The 27,356-nt window shown below is 41.3% G+C and overlaps 1 pseudogene; it reads right to left on the bottom strand.

Moving 5' to 3' along the window:
• The window catches only part of LOC135223093 (dnaJ homolog subfamily C member 11-like), an 86,839-nt pseudogene that overhangs the window by 51,820 nt on the left and 7,663 nt on the right, over window positions 1–27,356 (bottom strand).

Genomic DNA, 27,356 nt, shown 5'->3' with positions numbered 1-27,356 from the left:
AATGTAAGTGGCAACCACGAGGCTGCTAGGCTCCAAACCAGAGCCCTTAGAGCTAGGTGGGGTATTTCGTCTAAAGAGGAAACAAGAAAATCCGTACCCCACTGCTGGTAAGAAAAAAACCCCCCAAAGAAGGCTATCAAGAGGTTCCAAGCCGGTATCAGAAACACCAGCAACCAGCCAGCAATTTGTGCAGGCTGTCCCGGTTACCCAACAGGGACAACCTGCTAGTTCGAAACAGGAACCAGCCCATCCTACTCCTGTTTTGTCCTCCCTCAATCCACAGTCCGTCGACCTCCTACGCAAATCTCGCCGGCCTTCAACGCCCTACAATGTTTGAGGCTCAAGGCCTAACAAACAACCAGAGGAGGTAGGGCGAGAGGTTTACTTTCTTTGCCAGCGTGGCGGGGCAGGAAGGGCGACAAGGAGCAGGCAGTTCAGAGGAGGGCGTCGGTTGGTCTAACCCGCCCATCAACAATTGAGGCTCCCTAGAGAGGAACCCCAGGTAGGGAGGGAGGCTGTTTCCTCTTCCGCACCAGGTGGGGGTTCAGGCAATTTGGGCACAGAGCATAGTGTGCCAAAGGATTTGGGTTGGAGTTGGAATCAAAGATCAGCCTCCAACCAAATCAAATCCATTCCCCAAGTACCAATCCACAGGGCAATTGACCAGATTTACGCGGAGGAAACCTCCTTCAGAAAGGAAAGCTAATTGCGAGAGTCAACGCATCTAAAGAAAATTTCAAGGATCGGCTTATTCAGCGTGACCTAAAGAAAGGCTTCAACAAAAAGTAAGCGGGTAAATCTTAGACTTGTCAAAAGCTAAACTTCTTCATCATTCAGTTTGCGACAAGTTCAAGATGGCTTTACCCTATCGCAAAGGTAAGGGACCTTAACTTCCGACGTGGAGCCTGTCACATACATGCTTCCATAGTATCTTAGCAGGACGCATACTATCATATCGCCCTATAGCCAGGCCACTTACCGCCCATTCCTAGGATTCAGGCCCCTAGGAAATCAGGACATTTCTTCATTCAAGTGATTGCCCTTTCGGTCTGAAACGTATTGCCCCCAGGGTATTCACGAAAATAGCGGAAGTGGTTGTACAGCAATTGAGATAACTCAGGGAATCATGGTAGCAGCATACCTCGACGATTGGTTGATCTTGGGCACCAACCAGTCCGAGGGAACTTGTTCTCGAAGCCACCAAAAAGGTAAAAGGTAGTTCACTTTCTGGAACATCTGGGGTTTCCAGATAAACAAAACGAAAATCCACAGACTTACCCCGGAGTCTCGTTTTGTTTTTCAGTGGCTGGAATCCAATGTGGGATTTTGTCTTTCCCACAATCTTGTCAACTTCCAGTTGGCCAAAACTGGAAGGAAATTAGCAAAATCAGTCAGGCAAATTTATCAAATGCAAAAAAACGAAACAAGGACAAGGAAGAAAAACCAGGAGAGAATCCTAGGGTTCCCGTTCAGTGTTTTGCTTTCGGTAACAGATATCCTCCTGAAAGGCAAGGCTAAAAGATATAAATCGAATTCAATTTGGCGAATCGAGAGCAAACACCCAAATCTCGAGACAAGTTGTCCAAGTAATCCCACCAGATCCTTGCGCAATCAAACTACCGTCCATGGTCAAAAGTAAAAGAACTTAGCCAAGCCAGGTACCCCTTTCAATATCCCCTTCCAGTGTTAAACCATTCAACACGGATTGGCCACCCTCAGTCCGGGTGGATCCGGGGAGGGGGGGATACTCTCAGTTCAAAACCAGGTTCAGGGGACTTTGGTCAAGTTCCAATTGTTCCGGGGGGGGCCAGCTTCACATAAAACGTTCTGGGAAGCAATGGCAGTAGTTTCATTTACCTTGAAGAGACTGCTTCCCCAGAAGAAAGTCTCATCTAAGGCTAGTTTTGGACAGTGCAGTGGTTAGGTTCAATTGCATTCAAACAGAGGAGGGTCCAAATCCAAGCAGTTGAATCATGTCATGATAGCGCCATCTTTGCCCTAGCACAACAGGACACAAATGGCATCTGTCTGCCACTCACCTGGCAATAGGGGTGAAGAAATGTGATAGCAAGCACCCTCTGTCAACGGTCAGTTCCTCTGGAATCAAGAATGGTTCTCTAGACGAACGGGTTGCATTCCAGTGGATAAGCCTGGAGTAGTCCCAAGGTCTCCCAAGTGGATCTCTTCGCCTCACAAGCGAACCACAAGCTCCCTTGCTATGTGGCCCCCAAACCTGGACACCCTCTGGCTTCTTATTGCCACGGACGCCCTGTCCGTTGGATTGGTAATCAGTGGAGAAAAATTTATGTTTTTTCCTCCAGTGAATCTTCTCTTGAAAGTCCTAAGCAAACTAAAGGTTCTTTCAAAGGGGATCAGGTAGCTCTGGATCTGCACCGGGAACTGGCGGCCCAAGAAGCAACTGGTATCCCTCCTTCTTTCTTTGGAATTGGGCCTCCGACCCTAAACGGATCCCCAATCCAAGCCTAAGCTTCACAATCAGTAACAAATGAGGGACTGTGTTATTCGCTTCCTCAGGAATTCTCCCAGGACCCTAACTTTATGGACTTCATGAAGTTTGCGGCTAACTAAAGACTGCTAAGATGATTCCACCAGAATATTCTATTCCACCTTAGAAATCAGATAAGAGAGAAGCTCAACCATTAGACAATATGACTCAGTGTTAAAAAAATTAGCATCTGTTTCTTGAAAGGAATCGAAACACTACAAACCATGACAGTTAATCTAGCTAATATTTTGATTTTCAGATTCCTTGTTTGAAACAAAAAGGTTTAGCAGCTAGCACTATTACCACTCAATAAATCGGCTTTGAAGAAGATCTTTTCAACGTAGGTTTTCAGCATAGGATCTGACTGAATCTTATTGTTTCACTGTCTCAATCCCATAAAGCCTCCCGTGCTAGACTTAGAACCTTCCATTTCAAAGGCCTACTGCAGTTTTCATGGTTCTTAAATGATGTCCCTCAAACTAGCTTCAGATACTGACAAACTCCGTCCTTGTACATTCCATAATGCTCCTGAGAAAGACCATTATTCTTATTAAGCCTCAGCTTCAGGAGCTAGAATTCAGGAAACTGTCCGGCTCTATCCAGGGATGCGGGTCCCATGTGGAATTACCTCCCATCAGGAGCCAAGTGTTCTACTGGCTCCCGGATAGTAGCTTTTTAGCCAAAAATGACGGATCCTCTTGCCAAGGTGGGCACCTTGGAAAAGTTTATCCCCACCTTCCCCAGGAATCCGTTCACTCTCTGGCCCAGTATCAACTCTTAGAGCCTTTCTATCTCGTACTTCTTCAAGATCCTCAGGTAGCTCTCTTCATGGAGATGAAAAAGGTGGTACTTTGTCAGATAAAAGGTAATTAGGCCAACCAAATCCTTTACTTCATTCAAACAAAAGCCAATCCTGATTCATAATTCCCAAAAGGCACATGTGATACAAGGGGAGTAGGCCACCTCAATTTAATTATCTTTCAACATAATGAACTTTGAGGATCTTGACAAGAAAAAGTATACCGGAGGGAAATCTAAATCCCCGACAGTCTCCCTTTAAACGTCACTTATCATTAAGGTCCTTGGAATTCTTTAAAAATTTTGCAGCAGTAGCCAGGCGGGAAACATTGTTTCCCCTGATACTGTAATAAGTAGTCGTAGTATAGATCCAGGTCTCCTTTCTACCTACATCATCCAAAACTATGGCCTCACCCTACTCGACCATGCTAACTCGGATTATCCTAGCCTTAGCCGCCCTGAAGACCATCTATAGTGGATTGTCCCTTTTTTTTTTTTGCTAGGGGACATCCACACTTTGGTACTGATGGTGTACTTTCAGTGTTACCTAGCCCTTATTTTTATTTTTTGCTAGGGTAGGACCAACAATGTTTTTGTTTATAATTTTTTGTAAATATTTTCAAGTAAATCCCTTTTGTTTATTACAAACTGCATCATTGTAATTTACTGTGATTTACTTATTTTTAAGTACTTTAAGATTACTAACGTTCTGTTATGTTTTACTGGGGGGGGGGGGGGGTTTAGTATAAGTTTAGTATTCAAAGTATCTTAGTTTGTATGCTGCTGTAATTGATTTACTTATATTATATCCATTCATTTTACAACCTGCTTTTCATTTGTTCCTTTTTTACCCATCTTTGTCTGTTTATATGGTACTCTTTATAGGCCGACACCCGAGCTTGAGCCCAGAAAAATGGGATTTTGACGAAAGGAAAAATCTTATTTCTGGGCGATTGGCTCGTGTCCCCGCCCTATGAAACCCAACCCTTTATTGTTTTCACCCCACCCCCCCCCATGCAAGGTACAAGATGTTGTTTTTAAGATTAACGGATGTCCCGCTAGGGGCGCTGGGGGGGGGATGGTAGTTGGCGGGTCCCTCTAGTAGTAGTAGTAGCGGGCTGCATCGCACCGTTTGGTATCAGCTCTCTCCTTAAGGTGGGGATTCTGATGGGAAGTTCTAATTGTGATTGTCCCTCGTGGTGGGTAGCGATCCCACTTCGCCCCTATTAACCATACCGACACCTTCTTTTTAAAGAAAGGTGAGCGAGTCCAGTTTTACCTGACATTTTCTTAATTTTCGTTTTTCTCTGGTAATTTTTAGATTAATTTTTACACCTAGAAAGAATGATATTAAGGATCCTTTCATAGGGCGACACGAGCCCAATCTCACCCAGAAATTAGGATTTTTTCCGTTCGTCAAAATCCCTTTTATGCAGTATTTATACCTTAGAAATGGTTGCTATAAAGGAGCATTTCGACGGATGCAACACAAGGTTGACCCCAGAAATTAACCCATTTTTTTCCAAATTCTATTCTCCTCCCATGGATTATTTAAATATTAAGACTTAGGATTACTACCATATAGAGAACCTTGATGTTTAGACCTATCCAATCGAATGGGGAAGGTTTTTTTCTTTCTAAAAATCATTTATTTGCTAGATATGAATTGTTTTCAATATGGGTCAAAAAAAATAAAAACCCTATTAAATCAGTGGAGAAATTTAAAAATTTATAAAAAAAAAGAAAAAAATGACTGAAACCAAAAATTGGACAAAAAAGGGCTCTATTTGAGTTGTTTCTATAATGGTCTTTCTGAGGTTTATAATACAACCAAACTTCCAATGTTATAGCTTAAAAACCAAGAAGAGAAGAAATAGATTTTTGAAGGTCAATAAGTAATAGTTTTGAAGATACGGGGCGTTCAAAGTTTTTTCTTCGTATTTCTAATAAAGACCAATGGTTAATAAATAATGAATTATTATGAATTTAATCAATTCTTTTTTTTGTTTTTTGGTATTTAATAAACCAAAACTAATTTTAAATCATTAATTTCAATTTCAATAAAAATGATGATCCCTTTGCTCATATATCGTAGCCTTGCCGGGGCTACGAATATATGAATTTTTTCTTTTCCTTCTTCCTGTTATGTTAGCGGAGATGGTTTTCCTTGAATTTTCCTTTTCTTGGCATGATGAAATTCTTGCCCGAAACAAAGATAAAAACAAAACGTAAATGCAAGAGAATGTTCAGAGGTGAAACTCGAAGGCGTACCTCTTCTTTTTACACAAAGACAATTTCGAATAAAGACAATCAGATTATTAATGAATTTATATTCCATTTTGGGGTATTAAAAAACCAAAACTATGTTATTTATTTCATATATTGAAGAAATCTCTTTGATCAAATGATCGTTAGCCATTGGGCAACAGTGTGAACTTGTGCTTTATGTGCTGTCCAGGCAAGAAAGGGGTGTTACTAGGCAACCCTCCCCTCTCTCTTCAACTAAACTATGTGTATATTTATGGTATTCTGTAATAATACTTGAGCGATTTTTCCGTTCATCTCTGTAATGTTAAGAGAGATACTTTTCCTTGTCTTTTTCCTCATTGTTGGCATGATGAACAAATTCTTGCCAAAAACATTACATAATTTCAACTGTTCTTCGGTTCCCACCAACTTTACAATGGTTAAATAGGCACGGAGATCCAGTTATATTGTCTATTGCTTGCTGAGACTGTTGATACGCCAAGGCACTGTGGTTTCTTTTTCCCTTTCTCATTAGAAGTGACAAATCAAGTAGAATGTTTTTGTTCTTCGTTCAGATTGGGGAGATGACTCAAACTTCCTGAGTTACTTATTTTCAACAACTTTATTCAACTCCCATCACAGGAGTATAGGAAAGGTTGGTACAATGGACCGCTCTGTTCAGGATGTAATGAGAGAACTAACCTGTTTTCAAGAGAAGTCTGCATTGATAGCTTGACAACTAGCCGATCTTCAGCCGTATTACAAAAAAATAATAAGATACATTCATGATGACTTCGGAAGTCGTGTGTTTCCTTTACAGGGATGAAGGTGGTTTGTTGGACCTGTTTACCAAGAATTGTTGATTAACAGATTAAAGCAAACCACAAAACCAAGCTACTGCAAGCATTGGCATGGCATGGTCTAAAGTTTTACGTCCCTGTTTAGGCTATTGACACTCTCCTAATTTGCTCCAATGGACCCCCTTGGGTTCACGGTTTTGGGTTTAATTTACAAGATATGGAAAATATCCGTATTAAAATAATGTATTGCAGTTACACCCATAAACATACGTAAAAGCAAGCGAATGTCAGGTGAAATCGAACGTGTAGACTACTTGAAGTTTGTGCTACCCACCAGATGAGGTTGGACTTGGTTGGTGGTAGCTGACTGAATTCTCCTCTTCTTGGACTAGGGCAATGTCCTACAGATGCCATTTCTCCCAAGTTTCTTTGGCAATAAAATTATCAAAATTTAAAATTTTGATTAATAGAAAGAAGAAAATATTGCATTCCTGCTCTTTGTACTGATGAATGTTTTAGGCGTTATTGAGCTACGTTAACTAATTACCCTGTAAACTACGAAAGTAAGAGGAATTTTGACGAATAAAAATTTTGTAGACGTATTATCAATTGTCATATTTGAAGCTGTCCATGAATTTTAATTTTTTTCAATGACATTTTGCCATTTTTCAAAAAAAAGTCCTATAACCACCAATAGATAAGGGTTCCCGGCAGGCCCCCTTAAGGTTAAAGAGAAAGAAGGAGCAACTTCCATTTTTGTTTTTGGCAGCAGTCAAACCAACTTGCTGAACATGAAGTACGAATTTTTTTTTCTGGGCTGACGTTGTTTTGGGGGAACGAACTTTTGTTTTGGCATTTGATCATTTATTCTTTTCTATTGTTGCCAATAGGTTTTGACGAAAATTACTAGTAAAAGTGATTAACAGAGAAGCAGATGTGTTTTGAGTGAGAGAGAGAAGAGAGAGAAAGAGAGAGAATTGGATGAGAAGGGAGAGAGAGAGAGAGAGGAGAGAGATCTAAAACTTTTCCAGAAACTGTCCATTTCGTGTTGAATTTTGAAATTTTATAAATTTCTTTTTACAAGAAATTGTAATTTCCATATCAAATTTTTGAATTTTTTCCATCAGTTCTTTTTTTTATCGTAGAAGTAAATTTATATGAAAAAACGATTTACATAGTGAACGTGCTGGAATAAAGAACATTGAGACAGGTGCTCGTACAACCAAGAAAAATAAGTTTTGGTTAGGCCTCAAAATGGTTTAACAACCAGCCTTCCTTAAGCTTAAGAACTATTCACGGAGGTATGAGATTAGAGGAGTTTGAAGGCTTTTTTTAGGCAGAGGATAGGTTAAAAGGAAATTACATCCAAAAGGTTTTTTTTAAAGGACAAATGACTGTATCGTTACAATGGCATTTTACACACAATGGATGGCCAGTGTGGTTTATGTGTGGGAGTTTTCAACCATCCCTTGGGGTTTGTAGGGGTAGGGGGTTTTATCTTAGTTTTACCAGACAAACTGAGCTGATCTTAACAGCTCTCCTATGGGCAGGCCCGAAGGATTAGATATTTTTTTACGTTGGATAGGTAAACCAATTGGTTACCTAGCAACGGGACCTACAGTTTTATTTGGTGGAATCCGAACCTGACAGTATATAGAGGAAATTAATTTCTACCACCAAAGAAATAAATTCCCATCCCGATTCCCTGTTGGCTGAGCCCGAGAATCAAACCCTTCAGAACCACCGGATTGGTTAGTCGAGCGCGAAGACCACTCGATCCAACGAGGAAAGCTTTGAATTATAAAGAAAATAATAAGCATAGTGGATGAAAGTGTATGCCCCTCAGTTTTCATTACATCATTACACAGCCATTTGTTGATATGTCAATAAAGTTTTTAAAAAGAAATCAAACACCTATTAATCAGTGAATCTTGGTAGTAATAACTGTTATTGTTTTTGGGAAGTAATGCATCTTAAACTGTTGACTAAATAATCGTTATAAAGAAAAAACAACGACCAAAATACAGGCTTAAACTGAGGAACTGTATCCCTAATCCCTGTTGCTTTTCGGGGATCAAAATGCACAAAAACTGGTCTTGGCTTTGACAAAATCTTTCTTAAACCTTTTCAAGTATGTCACTGATGGGCCCTTTCTCAAACAACGGTCCCTCCCAAAGTTTTGAGATATTATCATCCCTGATTAATCCTGGATTTTTTAAAGAAAGTAATAACATAGTGATTAAATGTATGCCCATACAGTTTGCATTGGCATATTCCCACAAGCCATTTGTTTGGCAACCCTCATTGTTTCCCTAACATGCCCTTTATCCTAATCTTTAATCTACCATTCGCCAACTTCCTTACGTCCAACTAACCCCCTTCTTTCCATAATGTATACGTACACGCATTGCGGACAAACCTTATAAAACTTACATGACTTTCCTTGCCACCCCTTCAACTTTACTGCTGGTGTGCAGGTTCACTAAATACCTGAATATTCCTGATCCTTGTTTTGAACTGTTTCATTGAGATGCAAAGGTGGTAAATCAACGGTGCCTTCCAAGGGCAGCCTCTTTTAGCTAGCTCATCTGCCTTTTTCATACCATGTGGGGTAATGCAAGGACAGCCTGCTTATTTTTCTTTTAACTTCAATCTGAACTCACTTTTCATTACAGTCCCCTTCTTATTATTTAAGGACTGCAGGTCAGGACATACTGTCAGTGATTTACAACACAATAAAACATTATTCCATGGCTATGAAGTCACAGCTTAATCATAAGTTGATGCAAGTCTATGGCTGAGGTTCACGCATGTTTTTTCATGATTTTCTTAGTTTTCTCTGATGATTTTACTTTGTTTATTTGCAATTTGACTGCAAAACAATGAGTGAGAACTTTTGATAGTCTCTTCGCCGAGGAATATGTTTCATTCTGATAGTGGTGGACTAGCTCTCAAGTAATGAAATAATGTGAGAATGACGTTGGAAGAAATGAGAGGTGGAAGGTGGGTTTACATATGTTACTAAAACATATTCAAGGATCATTGTCCAACAACATAGCCAGACTTTTGTGACGTTTTTTTCAGGGATAAAACAAGCGCGGAGGAGGGAGGGACACACTTTTCCCTTGATTCCTGAGATTGCATATTAATTTTTTTATTTTTTTGGGTTTTTATGATAACATGATGAAAACTCTTTTGTTTCATGGGCTAATGAGAGAGCCTGCTTTATTTTTATCAAGAGAATCCACCAGAAAAAGGGAAAAATTTCATGGGTTGATAATGGCACGAAGTAAAAGTAAATGTTATATATATGTATAGTATGTGTATATGTTTATACCAATATATATAACTACACGTGGGAATAAATATATGACTTCAATATTTATTTCCCGTCAATATCTAAAGCAGAAGTAGATGGTTAGTCATAACTCCTTTTTCTTTCAGTGGTTTGAAAATGGACCTCTTAGGATAAAGTTGGGATGCATCTTGCTGATTATGCATCATGCAATACCGAAGGGGTTAAGGAATTATTATACTTTTGACTGATTTGCATCATGTGCAATAATTTTGCTGACTTGCCTCAAAGACACAAAAGCCCACCCACACAAATTGTTCATTTCTGGAGAATTCACTTCTGAGCTACAGATGGCTCGGAGGCCACTAAAAAAAAAAAAAAAAAAGAAGTCATATAACTATTACGGAAATGTGGATCCATGGATGCACATACATTAGCTACGTACTTACAATCACCTTTTGTCTGGTAACGAGAGGCAAGTGTCTTGGGATCTGAAGACCACTAATGTGGGAAATTCAAAAGCAAGCAATGTGGGAAAAACAATGATGCTCATAAAAAGTACACATCAACTTAATGGAATTCTGTACTTATCAGTGACATTATCCTCATTATATTTTGTTTGCTTCTCATTTCTGGTGTCATACATATTTAAATCAATCTCTTGAAATTGAATGTACTACAGTTTAAGTATAGTTAATTCAGGTTAGGAACTGTGTGAAATGCATTGCTGTTCACTGTAATATATCTAGAAAATGTTCAAGTACAGCTATACACTTAGGGTCATTGTTACTTAATGGACTTGGTTACTTCTCAGAAAGCCAGATTCCAAAAGTGACTATTAAGTTGAGGTGCTACTGACTTAGGTGTTACTTCTATAGTACATATTCTGTTCACCAAGAACAAGCATTATAATATGCCCCTTGGGTTAACTGGGGTGATGTTATGTGGTCAACAAATATGAAATGTTCAACTGCAAAAGATAAATGCTGACATCTATAAATAAAATACCCAGAAATACTTACTTCCCAGTTAATTTTAGCTTGCATTCCTTCTCTGGCATTTTATGGGTGTATGATAAAGCCAGGTAAGTATGTGGTATACCAATATAGGCTGAGAAAACTATGTGATGCGCTGGGGTGTCCCTAATGATCATGGTATTCATACCGCTCTGCATGCCAGCCTTCCAGGTCAGGTAACCCACAGTGTGCTTGTCCAACTGGTTTGCCAAAGCTGTAGGATAAAAGAATCACTATTACTGCTGTATTTTCCTGTGGTTTTCAACACTTCAAAAGATAAAACCATATTACAGGAGTGCAAAAATTCAGTTCTTACCTAATAAAATAAAACAAAGTACATACAGGCAACCTCCTGTATTTGCGAGGGATAGGAACCACAAACACCAGTGAATAGCTAAAATTCATGAATACTTGATGTCCCCCTCTAAAAACACTTGTAACTGGCTATTTAAATAGTAAAAATAATCAGACCGCTCTCTAAAAACATTTATAACTACTTATACTTTTAACTTTCATCCTACGCAGAATATACCTTAAACTATTGCCTAAATCACTTTAACATAATTTCAAATTTATCTTAAAGCATTACCCTTAAAAATATAAGGCTTACAACTAAATGTGAAAACTATTCAAGGGACACCTATTTTCAAGTACATCCATTTTCTCTCATACATTATTAAAGTGGGCATTTTCTTTGTACAGTAACTGGGGAAAAACTGGGAAGTTAAATACAGTGGTAACTCGAGATATGAAATTAATCTTCCAAGGTGGCCTTCATATCATGAGTTTTTCGTATCTTGAACTGCATTTTACATGTAAAATGCCTAATCCGTTCCAAGCCCTACAAAAACACCCCAGTAAATTATATTTCCAGGCCTACAACACATGTTCTAGGGTTACGACGCCGATCCGACGGAAGAAATATTACTCCAAAAAGGCAAAATACCATACATACTTGAGTAATATTCAACTGCATGTAATGTTCAACCCCATTTTTACTGCAAATATTAGGACTTTAGCATATGTCCCTTAGCAATAAGCCTAGTCTATGTTAGCGGTTGCTACTGTAGCCTAGTCTATGATTCTGACATCTAAACCTAAGAAGCTAAAAGCTTAGAATATGCCAATTAAATGTATAAATAATCAGTATGTACTCATTTCAAATAATTATTAATTAATCATTAACTATAATACACAAACAAAACAAAAAAAACCTTCCAATCGTTTGTTTACATTCAGCTCTTACGAGTACTGAACGAACGCCAAGCAATCACTTTTCCTAGGACACAGTAAGCCATAAATTTTCATTAGTATCTCTCTTCAACTAATGAAACTACCAAACAGTATATTAACCATTCATTTCTATTCTTTATTCTATCTTTACCTAATGGAGATACTGAGTTACTGACAGCTATAATGAAACATATACCTAACGTAATATTAAAACGGAAGAAGAATTCTAAAAAATACGTATTTGTTGGCTTCGGTGATAGTAGTCTGATTTATTTTATATTTTATGATATCTAATTCACAATTTTTTTTATTAAATATACTGCATGTACTCATTTCAAATAATTATTAAGTAACCATTAACTATAATAAACAAACAAAAAAAAGCTTCCAAACGTCTGTTTACATCCAGCACTTACGAGTATCGAACGATGGACAAGCAATCACTTTACACAGTAAGCCATAAATTTTCAATATCTCTCTTCAACTACTGAAACTACCAAACAGTATAATAACCATTCATTTCTATTCTTTATTCTATCTTTAACTAATTTTTTTTTTTATTAAATGTATTGCATGAATAAGTTTTTCAATTTACAGCATCCTTTTACCAATAGAATACTTAAAGCACAAGGGGTAGATGCTGACCAATAGGAGAGCAGGACCTTATGGGGTGACTAGCATCAGGAACCAATGGGAGAGCAGGAAGATGGTGGCGAGTTTACTCAGTTGGAGGCGCGGGAGTTTTAAAATTGTTCTCGGTGGTCCGGGCGAATCTCGGGACTTTACAGCAATAACCTTTTGTATCTTGAAAACTTTTCGTATGTAGAGCAGTAAAATTTTTCGCATTGGCTTTCGTATCTCGAGTTTTTCGTAAGTAGAGCCTTTCATATCTCGAGGTACTACTGTAATAACCATTCATTTATATTCTGTATTCTATCTTTACCTAATTTTTTTTTTATTAAATGTATTGCATGAATAAGTTTTTCAATTTACAGCATCCTTTTACCAATAGAATACATAAAGCACAAGGGGTAGATGCAGACCAATAGGAGAGCAGGATCTTATGGGTGACTAGCATCATGAACCAATAGGAGAGCGGGAGGATGGTGACGAGTTTACTCAGTTGGCGGCGCGTGAGTTTTAAAATTGTTCTTGGTGGTCTGGGCGAATCTCAGACTTTACAGCAATAACCTTTCATAACTTGAGCAATTTTCGTTTGTAGAGCCGTAAAATTTTTTGTACTTGCTTTCGTATCTCGAGTTTTTCGAAGTTGAGCCTTTCGTATGTCGAGGTACACTGTACCAACGAGACTAGGTTTTGGTGACGTCAAGGTGGCCATACGTATTTTTTCGTGAATGAATATACATTTACGATAAAAAAAATAGTTACTGTACTTCTTAGAGTACCATACTGTAATATCAACGTAATCACATCAAAATAAAGTAATCATTGCATGCTGTAAACATGTAAAGTGTATTTTTGTCTTTTGAAAAATGCATTCCCCAAGGAATTATTCCTTGAAGAGGCTTTTTATTATGAAGATATGCCAATAATATATAAGAAATGCATTTTTTATGAATAAATATGACAATAAAAGGATTTTGACGTAAGGAAAAATCTATTTCTGGGCGATTGGCTCGTGTTCGCCAGCGAAATATCCTTTAATCTATTATTTCTAGGGTAAATGTACTAACACATACCAGAGAATAAATAAAATAAAGAAAAAGGTCAGTATAACTGACTCGCTCACCCTCTAGGAGGGTGTCGGTATGAACACTAGGCGAGTGAGACCACTACCACGAGCCAAATGCCAATAGAAATCTCCCACTACAAAACCCTCCAAGAGGGGAGACCGTCCCCACAGAGAGAGCAGCTCGTACTACTACTACTCCATCCCACGCTCGCGACTGCTGCGCCTCTGGTGGCCATCCTGAAGTTAGCAGACAATCTTGAGCGCAGGGACGGTAGGGTGGGTATTTCGCTGGCGACACGAGCCAATCGCCCAGAAATAGATTTTTCCTTACGTCAAAATCTTCTGGGCTCAGCTCCTGTCGCTTGCGCGAAATCGTACCAGAGAAACAGACACAGATGTAAGAAGTAAACAGAATAGGTCTCAAATAAAAGATACAAATAAATGAATGAATATAATTGCTAAAAAGATACAAATTCACAGTAAAAACAAATCAGAATTATGCTTAAATTACCCTTAAAACTAATTATGTAATAATATAAGGTAATTTACTATATACAAATAGGTAAAATGATACCTATCATATAAACTCTGTGTAACAACATGTATCAAAATAGAAATAGCAATTAATATAAAGTTACATAAATATTTGATCAATCACAAAATATATATCTCAGGAATGTATTGACTTAATATACAAAACCGTAAACCATTTGTAATATGATTGTAATTTTTCCCCTAGCATAAAAATAAGGGGATAACATCTATGAGATCAGTATGGTACTCAGCTGTGTGTGTCCCTCCCAACCAGACAAAAGGGACATATATAATCATAAAGCAGCTAAGACACAAGGTGAATGCTAAGCTAATGAACAAGGTAGGAAATAGACGAACTGTTGGTGAGGCAGGTAGAAAGGAGGACTGAATCTTCTACTATAAATCTAACTAGAGTCAGGGGAGGGGAAAACTATGTTACCCGCTGCTACTGCTGGGAATTTCAGAGCTTCCAGGACTTAAGGTAGTGACGTTTGAACACTGTCGGCGATTTCCATCCGGTATACTTCTTTTAAATCATCAAAATTCATATGCTGGAAGTAATTAATTTGAGGTGGCTACTGCCCTGACATCATGTGCTTTTTTGGAAAGGAGTCAGGATTGGCTTGTTTGATAAAGTACAGGATTTGTTGCCTGATGCCTTTAGTGGATAAAGTACCACCTTTTTCCCTCCTAAAGAGGGCCCCGATGAGGAAGAGGAGGTCCTGGATAGAAAAGGCTCGTGGAAGGTTGAAACTGGACAAAGGGAAACATCTTGCGGAAGGGGTAATACCTTCCAAGGTTCCCACCTCATCAAGGATCTTCATTCTTTGCTAAAAAACTACGTTCCGGAGAAAGTAGCACTTCCCCTGTGGGAAGGGAATTGAACATGATCCGGATCTCTGGATAAAGCCGACAGTTCTGAAATTCTTGCTCCTGAAGCTAGGCTTAATAAAACAGAGTTTTCCTTAGGAGCATCATAAACGAGCATGTGTCATTATCGGTTTCGGAAGCCAGTTTTAGAACATCGTTTAAGAAAACCATGAAACTGACGTAGGCCTGAACAGAGGGCCTAAGTCTAGCACATGCTTTAGAATATAGACGAGAAATAGGTACTGTCAAAGTCTATGTTAAATCAAATTGAAATATCTTTTTCAATGCTGACTTGTTTGTCGTAATAGTGCTAGCTGCTAAACCCTTTTCAAATAAAGATCTGAAAAAGGATATAGCAGAATTAACTGTCATGAATCTGATATCTGACTCCCCTCAGGAAGATTGCTAACTTTTTGACGGCAGCATCATACTGCCTCAAAGTTGAATCCCTTTTATCGGATTCCAGGAAAAGAATATTCTGAGGGTCAATATTCGCATCTCTTTTTGTTTTTGCCGCAAACTTCATGAAATCATAAAGTTAGGGTTTGAGAATCCCTGAGGAAGCGAACACAGTCTTCGTTTGTACTGACTGGGAGAGCTTGGGACTGGGGATTCGAAGGGGACGAAGGCCCAGTTCCAGAATCATGGGGTACCAATTGCTCTTCGGCCAGTCTGGGGCTACTAGAGCCACTTGACCCCTGAATGTCCTGAGTTTGTCTAATACCTTCATAAGGAGATTCACTGGAGGGAAGACGTAAAATCTTCTCCCAGTTGTTCCAGTCCAGAGCCAGGGCGTCCGTGGCGTAAGCCAGAGGGTCCAGGTTGGGGGCTACATACCACGGTAGTTTTGTGGTTTGCCTTGTGATGCGAAGAGATCCACCTGTAGCCCTGGGACTCTTTGAAGGATCCATTGGAACGAACTCTCGTCTAGAGACCATTCCGACTCTAGGGGTACTGATCGGGATAGGGCGTCTGCTATGACGTTTCTCACTCCAGCTATGTGGGTGGAGGAAAGTGCCAACTGAATTTGTCTGCCAGGGAGAAGATGGCTATCATGAGTGGTTTAGATGACGCGACTTGGAGCCTCCTCTGTTTATGCAATGTACTACCACTGCGCTGTCCAAGACTAGCTTTATGTGGGAGTACCTTTGGTGGGCGTAATCTTTTCAGAGTCAAGAAAACTGCCCATTGCCTCCAGTACGTTTATATGGAACTGACGGAACTGGGGTGACCAAATTCCTTGAACCTTTTTGACTTGGAGTACCCTCCCCAGCCGCTTAAGGACGCGTCTGTGTGGATGGTGGATCCTGGTGGAGGGAACTGAAGAGGAACTGACACTGACAGATTCTTGACTTTTGCCCACGGCCGAAGCCGGTTCTTTAGAATCAGAGGCACTGAGGATAGCTTGTCCCTGGACCTGACATTTGCTCGTGAGCGCCAGATCCTGGTTAGATTCTTTTAGTTTGGCTTTCATTAAGATGTTCGTTACTGAAGCAAACTGGAGAGAGCCGAGGATCCTTTCCTGACTCTCCTGGATGCTAGTTTGTGACTTAGAAATTGCTTGACTGACTTCGCTATTTCTTTCCTTTTGGTGGATGGAATCGACAGAGTGTGAGGATAGATTCCATTGAATGCCTAGCCACTGAAGTTTTGACTCTGGAGTGAGTCTTGATTTGGATCTGTTATCTTGAATCCTAGATATTCTAGGAATTGGATCACTTTCAGTGTGGCCTTGTTGCATTCTTCGACTGATGGGGCCCAGATCAACCAATCGTCGAGATACGCTACTACCATAATCCCTTGAGCTCTGAGCTGTTGCACTACACTTCCGCTAGCTTCGTGAACACCCTGGGTGCCACGTTGAGCCCGAACGGGACTACCTTGAAGGAGAACGTCTGATCTCCTATCTTGAATCCAGATACGGACGGAAGTGTCTTGCAATAGGGATATGATAGTAGGCGTCTGTAAGATCGATAGAGGTGGTGACGGCCCCACGGGGAAGTAAGGTCCGCACCTGTGAGATCGTGAGCATCTTGAACTTGTCGCAGCGGATGGCTAAGTTTAAGCGGGACAAGTCTAAGATTACCCTTCTTTGTTTGAGCCTTTCTTTGGAACGCTGAACAAGCGACCTTGAATTTTAACCTTTTGACTTTGACTATAGCTCCTTTCTGAAGGAGGTCCTCTGCGTACTCTGTCAATTCCTTGGAAGGAAGTTGACGGAAAGGTCTGGCTGGAGGTGGGTTCGTCAACCAGCTCCAACCCAGCCCTTTTGACACTATGCTCTGAGCCCACTGGCTGAAGTTCCACCGGTGGCGAAAGTGAAACAGCCTCCCTCCTACCTGAAGTTCTTCATTGGTTCTGGTAACCCCCTCGACCTCCTCTGAAGTGCTTTCCCCTATTGAAGGGGCCTCCCGATCCTCTCCCACGAAAGGACCGCTTACCTCTGCCTCCCTTGTTCGAGCGGTCATACTTCTGAGAAGCTTGACTCTCGAAGGCTTGATTGTAAGCTGGAGAGATGGCGTATGAGGTGGAGGCTGAGCTGAGGGGATATCACATAAATAGGCTGTGATTGACCTTTAGACGTGGAGGGCTGGGCTGTCTGCACTAACGGCACTGTAGGAACTTGTTGAGGGAAGCGCGGTTGTCTTCTTTTGGTAAGGCTGGAAACGTCTGGGTTTCCTTTGCCCCTTACCTTTTGGTGTCAGGTCTTGCCTTCTCCTAGCCGTAAGACCCCAACGGTCCTTAAGGCTCTGGTTCAACCTCGTAGCCTCTGCCTGGACTTCCTTTACCATAGCCTCTGGGAAGAGATCTGCGCCCCAGATGTTAGAAGAGAGTAACCTATTCGGTTTCATGACGAATGGTTGCCTCTAGCAGGACATGCTTCCTACAATTCGTTCTGGCAGTGGCAAACTCGAACATATCTGACTGCACCGTTTGAGTCAGGGCTTTGGTCATAAGCTTAAAAATTGGTTCTGAACCATAAGCCATGGTTGCTACCTCAGACATAGCCATCAGGTTGATTGACCTGGCTAGTCGTGTTTTCGAGTCAAATTCCGCTTGAATAAGACTATCAGGGAGCCTGGGCAGCTTTCACCAAACTGCTCCATAGCACAGTCAGGTTTGAGTTTGCCAGCTGTGAAATATTAGCAAGTCTTCCCACAATTCTCCAATTGAAGGGAGCAACGGAGATGTGGGGTCTGCTTCTTTTAACTGAGGCATGGGTTCCCCTTTCTGAGCTGCTGAGATGGTCGACCTAGCTATCTTGGTTAGGAAAGGGAGCGGGGTACTCTCGTCCATCGTGAAAATGGTTAAAGGGACTTTTGAATGGTTGGATCTTGGTGTTCGAACAGTCCCATGTCCTCTAAACATCTGAGCCATTCTCGCTGAGCCTGGTCTCGAGAATAGAGGACTGTCTCCTTTGTACCCTGTCATCCCTAACCATAGCCGAAGGCGTGAGCCCTAGCGTAGCCTATGAAGGGAGGCTGTAGGCCTTCCGGGTAGAACTCGAAGTCCTCTACTTCGAGTTCCAAACTCCGTATGGAGATGAGACCATCTTGGAAGGGGGCGTATGATGCTACTCTCCAAGGATTGTTTCATGGAGAAAGCGGGCAGCGAGTCATGCGGGGGAAGCTGAGATCCGCTAGTGTTGGAGGTTGAGGGAGAGGCAAGAGGGGCTTCTCTTAGACCGGCTATATAGTGTCCTGAGAAGTGATCCTGTCCGACAGGCGGGATATCATATGTTCCATACTCGTCTTAAGGAGCCCACTAGGTCGCCCACCTGTTGCAACAGGCCAGCATTGGTGTCCAAAGCCGGAGCTTGCTGCGGAGGTGGAGGGGAGACTCTGAATAGTCACCAAAGGTATTGGAACTGGTGATACTGCCGGGGTGCGGGATTTCTCCTTAGGTTACTCTTTTGAGGACTTTGAGCCGGAGCTAGACCCTTTAGACCTGTCTGGGCCGGGATTACGAGCCGGAGACTTGCGCGAGGAAGAAGACGAGGACGTCTTCTTCGAAGACGATGACGTCTTAGTCAAGGTCATATGTTTTGGACTTGATCTTAGGTCTAACCGAAGCCTCTGGAGGAGTATATAACTCATCACCCGTAAAGCCTTGGAAGGATGGAGAGGTTGCAGGGGTAGAAGAAACAGTCACTCCCAAGGGAGGACCCTTGGGTACCTGCATTACTTACCTCGGCCAACAGGTCGTCTATACCTACCATAGGTTTAACATTTATATCCAGGGTTGCGACATCCGTGGAGATATCCTGGTCTTGTTCTGTTAAGGAGGCCGCCAGTTGTTGTTGGATAAAGGCAATAGAGGGGTCCGCCTCTACCGGGTCGACGTACCCAGTCGCCTTGCCTCCGGGAAAGATTAACAGAGCTAATCGCTTCTCCAGTATGTAGGCTGACCCTTGGCGGCGTTCTTGCCAAAACCTCCGACCCAGGCCCGCAGGGTAGCCAATGCCGTATCTCTTACTGCCGGAGCCTGTAAGAGAGGGTATATTTTAGATTTAAGAATCACTTAAACTAAAACTTAGAATATAACTTAAACTAGATGCCTTAAGTTAAAGTAAATAACGTAAACTTAAGTACTAAAAGAAGCGGAGCAGCATGCGGAGATGGAATACTTACGCCTTCCAAAAGCTGGCTCACCAGATCGTAACATATGGTACACGTCTCATGGTACCAGACCTGGATGTCCCCGTGCGGAGTCGCGCATGGAGCATGGGACCGGCAAACTTCGTGTCCACAGGGTCCTGAAGTGTAGCGGAACATCCCGGATGCTCACAGTTTGGTGGCCTGTAAGTGGGAAGACACATGAGTATCTTAAAGGGGGAACACTTACAGACTAAGGACAAAGAACTCCGTTACATGCCGGAGCTCGGAAAAATAAAAAATTTGGGCATAACCCCTCCCTGCATTGCCTGAATAGGCTATAATCCGGAGAGATCCGGTAAAATGAAAGGGAGGGGTAGGGATGGTTTAAGAACTTAAGATAAACTTAAAGATAACTTAAACCCACATGCAATGTCATGCAATGAACCGGACTAGGTCCAGTGAAGCGGAGTGTAGTAACTCAGCAATACGGTACGGTTAGTAAAGACCTACTGTATGCTCCGGTCCAACTACGGTGGACTATACCCTTCCGCTGGATACCAGGGCTCCGATAGGGAGGAGCTCTAGTAAGGAGGGAAGGCGAGATGACATACAGACTCGAGCTAGCCCGGAGCGGCAAGGAAGTAAACGGAGGGGGGGAAGGCCAGGGCCCCCCACAACGTACCACCCGGCCGAGCCGAGAAAGCGAGAGGTCGGTAACCAGTCAGGGACTGTCGGACTCCCAGGTCCCTCCGGTGGAGGGGAGAGGGGGAGCCAGGCTCGGGCATGCGGGGCGAGCAAGGACAGACCGACCCACCCCCACCCGACTCTATGGGAGAGCGGGAGAGGGGGGAGGGGGACTGGCAGGCGTCTGGCTGACTCGTGATCACGTAGTGACCACGAGGCGGTAAAACTAAGATACGGTAACCAAGCCTAGGCTAACCAATTGATCAGAGAGAAGCTATCGGGAAGCAACCTGAACTGAAAAGCGGTAGCATATAGGCCCATAGGGCTAAACCAACTGATCAGAGAGAAGCTATGGAAGCGACCGAACTGATCAACGGTAGACTAGGCTCTACGAGCCGGGACCTAGGCTAAGCCAGAACGCTAACTAACCTCACAGTGACAAAACATATAAATATATATAATAAAAATGAAAGAAAGAAGGTAAAAAAGCAGGAGAAAAAATCCAGGAGTGTGCGACTAGCCCGAAGGCGAGTCTACCACTCAAAGCTAGTCAGGGGCCGATACTAAGAACCTGGACTAGGGTCTGGATAGAAAAAGCCTACATAAGGTGAAATACATACATGTATGACAACCTGAGTAGACCTAACGACGCGGATAATCAAAATAGAGCGTAAATAATAATGGGATGTTCTAGGTATGGGAGACCAAGAACGAACCCAACATGCGGCAGGACCATGCTGCCATGCTTCCAGCCCCCGGTAGAACGTATTTGTACCTAAAAAACGGCAAATACTGTCTCGGGGACGGAAAAAACTCGCTAACCGTAAATACTGAGTACTTAACTTAGCTGCTGCAATAGCTGCACGCTCCATTATCGAAAATCCGAAGAAAGGGCACAAAAATCACAGAGAGAAAAATAACACGTGTGACTCGTGTGAGCTAACTGAAAAGGATGGCCACCAGAGGCGCAGCAGTCGCGAGCGTGGGATGGAGTAGTAGTAGTACGAGCTGCTCTCTCTGTGGGACGGCTCCCCTCTCTTGGAGGGTTTTGTAGTGGAGAGTTTCTATTGGCATTTGGCTCGTGGTAGTGGTCTCACTCGCCTAGTGTTCATACCGACACCCTCCTAGAGGGTAGCGAGTCAGTTATACTGACCTTTTTCTTTATTTTATTTATTCTCTGGTATGTTTAGTACATTTACCCTAGAAATAATAGATTAAAGGATATTTCGCGCAAGCGACACGAGCTGAGCCCAGAAATATATAAGGTAAAAATGGTTTTATTACGTTTACGCTTCATCGCCGATCGCAAACAACAATACATTAATCTATGACAATTATTGTTGGTATGACAGCAGTGTTCAGAGAAGTTGATTACGTTATACCAAAACAATAATGAAGTTCGAATTGAAAATTAATGTTTTCCTAAATGTTATTACTACTGTAATTACACTACTACTATCAATATTTCTAAAAGGTTAAGAATGACAAAGGTGCTGTTAAGTGTAACTCAATGTTTACATTTCTGCTGGCCACTCAACTACAAGTTGATGTCAATGATGTGGAATTATTCCATGAATAGGCTATATATTATGAAGATATGCCAATAATATATAAGGTGAGAATGGTTTTATTATCTTTATTGTCAGTTTAATATCATAATGTGAATCTGTTCATAGCATTTGCTGGTTATCGGAACCGGACGAGGCTTAGCCTACAACGGACAAGCCCTCGATGCTACGATTCATACCAGTGATATAGATTGAGAAGTGGTCCAAGGAAAAATGATATTGTTATGATACAATAAAGTTTCATACATACTTACCTGGCAGATATATACTTAGCTAAGACTCCGTCTTCCCCGACAGAAATTTGAATTTCGCGGCACACGCTACAGGTAGGTAGGTCAGGTGATCTACCGTCCTGCCGCTGGGTGGCAGGAATAGGAATCATTACCTTCTAGAACCAGATTTTTCTCTTCCACCTGTCTCCTGTGGGGAGGCTGGGTGGGCCATTTATCGTATATATCTGCCAGGTAAGTATGTATGAAACTTTATTGTATCATAACAATATCATTTTCATACATTCAACTTCCCTGACAGATATATACTTAGCTGATTGGCACCCTTTGGTGGAGGGTAAGAGACAGCTATTAACTGATTAGACAGGTAAACAACATACGTTGTAGGTAATAAATAAATAAAACCTTGGTTCCTATGTGTTTAGATAAAGGGTTGACTTCCTAGCTATTGCTAGGAGTCTGCTTCGTCTCAAGAACCTCAGCGAGGATGTGACCTACGGCTAAGCGTTCTTGTAGATCTGTCAATGGGGTCTTATCCACTTACTCGACAGAACCTAAAGGTCATTTGTCAATGGGGTCTTATCCACTTACATGACAATACACCTATGCCTAGTGGCATAATAATTAGGACACAACACCGATCCCGATCACCTGATCCTAACACGAGGGTTAGTGCTTAATTTGAAAAGAGTTATCCCCAAACAAACTCCTTTCAAACAACCCAAGAACAAAACACTATGTTAAAATAAAAATTAACTCACTTAGTTAAGGATCAGTTTCGGCTCCCTATCCCAGCAACGTATCCATAGACATGTATAACCAAGAGAGAAGGATCTCTCGTAGGTCAACTTGACCTCCTTCGTGCTAAGGGAAGTCAACTCCCGAGTTGCATCTTCCGTAAGTTACAGCTAATATGTCCTTCACGACATATTGTTATGGAACTAACAAGAATTCATAAAAGCTCGCACTTCAAGCGCTTTTTTTAATTCTCAGCTGTTTGAAGGAATCATCAAGTTATTCATGAAGTGCTTAGAGATGACATTTGTTTCAAAGAAGAAGACCAGGACTTCCTTTGAAATGGATCTCTTCTGGATGAAGCCTAGAGCCTGGCTTGCGCCTGGGGGGCCTAGCGCCTTGGCTGGCTCCTCCCCACTTGCTGGAGTTTCAAGCTTGGTAGAGTCTCGAGGAAGTCTGGCGATGTCCACATCAGACACTCTTATCTGTCCGATTTTTTCGCCTCTAGCGCATCTGTGCCAAGTTGTAGGCCTGCTCTTTCTCCTCATCAGACAATGACAGTGTTCTTGGGACTGTTTGCCTCTGGCGTTTTTTACGCCTGTTTTTTGGCATATGGCACCTGGTTGGCGCTCATTGTCCAAAAGTCCTGAACATCCACAAAAGTTTATCAGGAGACTGGAGAAGGGTGGAAGAAGTTCTTCCCCTTTGAGCTTTGGCCTCTCCGGCAAGGGGAGGTGATTGTGGTCAGCTACATCCAGTAGACGATAGGATATCTAATCGTACGAGAGATAAGAGTCTTCCTCCGAGGAGGGTCCTTCTTGAATACTTCCGTTGCTCAAGATCTCTTCTTACATGTTGAAGGGGTTTCTCGTTGCAGAATCTTCCCTATCATTGCCCGGGGAAGAAGCCTGGAAGTCGAAGGAGACTCCGAGCTGAAATTGGGAGGACTCCTGATTTCTAGCTCTTTATTGTATCCCTCTGAACACCTTCTGGGAAGCATTTCGAGCCGTCATCGCATTCCAAAGACTCTGTAGGCAAACGTTTGAACCATTCTACTGTAGATGAAAACGTAAGTACCCTGCCTGGACAACGAAACCTCTATCTGAAAACATTGAATCAGGAATAGGGGGTTTTAGTTCTTTTGCCAGACATACTATGCTGGCAAGAACCCATTGCCTAGTTTCCATAGAATCTGATGCGAGATTCCAATGCTCAAAAAATTCACTTGTCTTCTGGTCGTTTAGGACCAAGAGAAACAAAGAATTCCCTCATAAAAATTTCTCAAAGAAGTTTGATGAGGAGCAGTTCCATCTTGTCGGAACATGGAATCTGTGGCCACAAAAAAGATCCCATTATGAAGTCATGAATATCCTACTCTTGTCATATTGAGGTATCATATAAGATCTGATCTCGAAGATCTTAATCCTCTGCTATCTCCAATTCCCTTTGTAGAGACAGAGTATAGCCTTTTACTGCGTTCTTTGATAGCAGATATATACAAAGGTGATTCTTCCCCCTGAAAGGGAAGAAAAAACCACTATGTGGTTCACAGAGGTATCGGAAGAGGACAGTTTCCTCATTCCCTCTAGCACGATCTGCAGCAATTCTATGTCTTGGCCATGACTATTGTAATTTACCTTGAAAAAATCCTCTCATTCATGTCCACTTCTGGTCAGTCTGCACGCAGACAGACTCAGAGTGGAGAGGTTGTTAAGGTCCATTTATAATAGATGCTGATCAGAATATCCAGACTCTCTTGGAAAAGACTTCCAAAACATGCTGGTCAGTAAGAACTGACCTCTGTGAATCCAACCTCTCTAAGGCCAAAATGAGGCATAAAGTATTATCCTCTCTTTCTTTGACGCCCTTTATCTCTAAATCTGTAAAGAATTTATATTTATGGGAAAAAAGACTAAAGTTTATTCCCCTTTCTATAAAATAAAGATGGCGTATATTGCTACCTCTCTAGGTTCGAGGAAAAGGAAGCAGTCTATAGGAAGCCTGTTCGTCTTCTACCTTGCTAAGAGATCTATGAAGAAGACTTTCCGCAGGTTCTCACGACTCTTTCCAATAAATGTTAGACATACGTTAACAGTTATTATCGTCGATCGAGAAGGTTCTAACGGACATGCAAAATCTTGCATCGAACCTCTTAACCTCTTCATTACCGAAAGTTTGTTTGGAGATAGGTGGGTACCACCATTCAAGTCTACTACACCGCACCGGGTGCATAAAGGTGGTACGCATAGTACCACCAAAACTCCTCTTTTCAGATAGGGACTTCCAATCATTCTGTAACTTCGGTTTGAAGAGTTTGGAGCAAAATAAACAGTATGACACGATGCCAGACGTATGATGAACCCAAAAAAATATTATTACTGCTTATAGTAGTGTGTAGGTGACAGATCAGATAAACTGCGTCTCAACAAAAAATCACAAAACCAGACAAGCGTAAACATGTAATAACTTCTACCCAAGTATAAAACCAGTTGTATCATCATTTACTGTATTTATTTATTTATTCACTTATTACATTTTACAAATAAAAGATATGAACACCAGATAAATGAAGGTAAAAATAAAGCCTTATAGTAACTTTATATATAAAAAACCAAACCAGAGAAAAAGCGAAAAAGCGATTTTTTCTGAGGACAAGAAACTTGAAAAATTAGTTTAGATACCCCTGATGCCCCTAAGTTTGTTTTCTGTGATGAAAACTAATCTTAGACGTAGAAAATGACATCGACCAATTTTTGAAAGATATACTATAAAATTTGCAATTTCCATATTTATTGGCGGGGCTTTCGCTTTAGTTTTTGCTTTTTTTTTTTTGTTATTACGTGCTTATTTACTGTTCTATTTTGATAATACTTTATGTGCATGTTCCAGGTGCGATATACCAACATTCTGTAAGATCGAATTTCTATTCAAGACTGTAGTTTTCTCACCGACCACCAGTGTCCCTTGTACAAGGGACACTGAGTTTCACATTTTTTTTCATAAAATCATTTATTTTCCCTGTAGGATGATAAAACTAACAGAGAATATGCGTTATTATAGTGGTAATAATACCTGATAATTTCATTAGCCTGTCTTGATTAATGTATTTTTGGCAAATATTTTTACGATCGGCAACCCCTCCAAACTGGAGTCACTACCGAGAGATTCAGTTCGGCAGCAAACGCAATGTTTACATTCTACTCACCCACCCGGTAAAGAAGGGGTTAAGGATCGTTACGTTCCCTGTCTGTTTTCCAACTAGTTTCTCTTTTGTTAACGCGTATTCTCGATGCTCTTTGCGATATGAGAGTCGTGGAATTGGCCTAAGTGATTAAAATAAATCATTTCATCGTTGCTTGTAAGCGACCCCTCCCGAGAGGCTACTGGACTCTTAGGTTAATAACTCGCTAAAACGAGAAAATATCTTGGATGGTGCTTCTGGCGCTTCCTTCTAATTCTTTTTAGGCTATGTGCCAGAACATCTGTGCCTTTATAGTACCCGACATCCTTTCACATGTTAATTCCGTTCTTAGTAGGAAAAAACTTTTATATACCATCCAGGGAAACAACTTCTGCCACGAAGAGAATGTTTCCCATCCGACTCATCCATCTTCTCCTGAGCAGGTACTCTAATAAGCCATGCTTTTGTAAGCATGAGAGCATTATATAATATAATGTTCTGCTGCGATAGAATCCTTTAATAATGTTACCTACGGTAAACAGCATTGAAAGGTTGTAATATCTCTCTTATTGAAAGCTTCTTAGCAAAAGGCAGACAATATTTTATGTTAGCTTAACTATCCCCCTCAATCCAAGGCTAAGACCACGATTGTATGGAGATATACAGATAGTTATTCCATCCCACAGGAGAGAGAGAGTAACCGACCGCTCATGACCGACACCTACATGTAACTGCGTTGGTCTAAGCGATAGCAGTCTCCGTTAGCCGTCTGGCCTTACTCTTCCAGAGTTGCCAGCTACTCCATTTAATAAAGGAATCTTATAAAATTATTATCGAACTTCAGGAAGTTCTTATTACAGCATATTTAAGCGAAACAAGACTTCGATAAATCTAGAAGTTAAGTAGGTGTTGTCTTAACAATCCCTTTAAGCGTAGTCGTTCTTAGGAAAGTCCTAGAAGGATACTGGTAATTGAGTTGCACAGCAAAGAAGTAACTACAGTATGTGTTTATGATTTGACCGTATCGTATTCTCATAACAGCAGATACTCTACTACCTTCTACTATCTTCGTTCTTTTCGTTAATAGAACGATAGAAAGAGTATATATATCTCAAGGAAGGAAGTTAATCCAGGAACTCTTAAAATCTTCGTGATTTCCTCATAAATCGCGCAAGAGACAGAATTCCTGTTCATCTCTATGGGGTTTGCGGAAGGAAGTAGATATTTCCTATCCGCCATCATACCCAAACGTCGATGAGATTCTTATTAAGAAAAACTCCCAAAGCTCTTGCCTCCTCATAACGAGGGAAGAGCATGGATGAAGGAGAGAGTCCGCATTGAGAGGAACTGCCAACACAGGAGTCTTCT

Source organism: Macrobrachium nipponense, chromosome 8, assembly GCF_015104395.2.
Source record: "Macrobrachium nipponense isolate FS-2020 chromosome 8, ASM1510439v2, whole genome shotgun sequence".
Classification (NCBI taxonomy): domain Eukaryota; kingdom Metazoa; phylum Arthropoda; class Malacostraca; order Decapoda; family Palaemonidae; genus Macrobrachium; species Macrobrachium nipponense.
Note: the sequence above shows the minus strand (reverse complement) of the source record. Positions and strands in the feature narration are given on the sequence as shown.